The sequence below is a fragment of the Chrysochloris asiatica genome, unplaced genomic scaffold, assembly GCF_000296735.1.
Source record: "Chrysochloris asiatica unplaced genomic scaffold, ChrAsi1.0 scaffold00157, whole genome shotgun sequence".
Lineage (NCBI taxonomy): Eukaryota > Metazoa > Chordata > Mammalia > Afrosoricida > Chrysochloridae > Chrysochloris > Chrysochloris asiatica.
The window spans coordinates 7,785,471-7,787,140 of NW_006408675.1; the positions used below are offsets into that span (position 1 = coordinate 7,785,471).

Genomic DNA, 1,670 nt, shown 5'->3' on the forward strand with positions numbered 1-1,670 from the left:
TCTTTGGAAGCTCATCTGAAACCTGTCCACCATGGGTGATCCTGATGGTATTTAAAATACCGTGGCCTAGCTTTCAGAATCACAACAACTCACAGGCCACCACAGTAAGACAAACTGACAGACAAGTGGTGGAGCTACAATTAGAAGAAATAAAAAAGAGTTCATTGAAATCATTCCTTGACAGACATAGGTGTGTATCTAAGATATGGCATGTGCCCTGAGGTACCACTGAGCAGTACATTAACCGGGTATGGCCCAAAGCCCTTCTTCAAGCATGGTAGACATCCACAGGCAGTGGGCTGCTGGGTGTTCCAGAGAGGGCTACTTGCCTCTGGACTTAAGTCCATAGGGAGGACCGAGGAGATGTGTGGTATGACATCCCCGGCCGCACAATTACGTATGCAAGATGCCCTCTTGAGGTAGCCAGACAAAAGGGGAAGGCACTTCTGTTGGTTCGCTGCTGTCAACATCTGTGCCTCTTGAAATTGGAGGGCAGTGTGGGACATTATTTAGAGATTGCCCCTGAGTGTTCCAATTGGGGCCTGCAGTGCAATTTAGAGAGTGCCCAGGGCACTGGTTTCCCACAATGTGGTATGTATGCTGTTGGGTTATGGGTCCTTATTGAGGTGACATGGAAATTAAAGGGTACAGTTTGATAGGTGAGCATCATGTCCCTGTCAAGTGCTGCACTTATATTTAAAGGTAGAATTTATGTCCTTCATAAATGTCTTCATTTGTAGATGGGATTTTTATATAGTGAATATTTTGTGACTTGAAACTTTTTAACTTACAGTTTACATATATGCAATATTTGTAAAAATGTATGCATCCATCATAGTATATACATACATTTGACGTGATTTACAGTAAAATAATGAGCCCTGGTGTGGTGCTGTAAGTTAAGCATTGAAGTGGTGATCCTGTTTAGGGTTTCCAAGAGAATCTCGCAGTTCCAACCCACGAGAGTCTCTTGGAAACCCTAAACAGGATCACTATGATTCAAAACCAACTCTATAGCACGTAATAGCAACAACACAGTAAAATCTATATAATGCCTTTTTAATAATAATAAATGCCACCCCGAGATTAAAATGCCTAACAACAGCAAGAAAATTCCAACAAACCACCAATAAAAATATGTATTATGTGGAAGAAACCAATCTGTTTAACTACCTGTGGTAATATATTTAACTTTGTGCCTAATATAAAAATGATGCTATGATGAAGATAACTCAGCCTCCAAAGATACTCCACTCGTTGCCCTCCCCGCCCCCACTTCTTTTGGCAGGGAGCCAAATGATTTTTATTTAACTTATTATAGAATATTTTTATCTTTTCCAAAAGAAGCTCTGTACTCATTAGCAGTCACTATTTACTTACATTTCTGATTCCTAATTTGCAGTACCTTTTGCACAATTCTAGATGCTCTTATTTACCTGCCTTTTATTTAATCTTCCTGTTCCTGTTCCCTGTGGATTTACACCCTGAGCTTAGTGGTTACGAATTGGGCCGCAAAATGCAAGTTCAGCAGTTTGAAACCACCAGCTATTCCGTGGGAGAAAGATGAGGCGTTCTGCTCCTGTAACAATTTATAGCCTCAGAAACACTGTACAGGGTCAATATGAGTCGGAACTGACTCCACAGCACACAGCCACCACCCTCCCTTTAGG

General features: G+C 41.4%; 1 protein-coding gene across 1 annotated transcript in view; it reads left to right on the plus strand.

Annotated features, from left to right (window-relative positions):
* The window catches only part of SGTB (small glutamine-rich tetratricopeptide repeat (TPR)-containing, beta), a 55,887-nt gene that overhangs the window by 18,986 nt on the left and 35,231 nt on the right, over positions 1-1,670 (plus strand). The window lies entirely within an intron of this gene.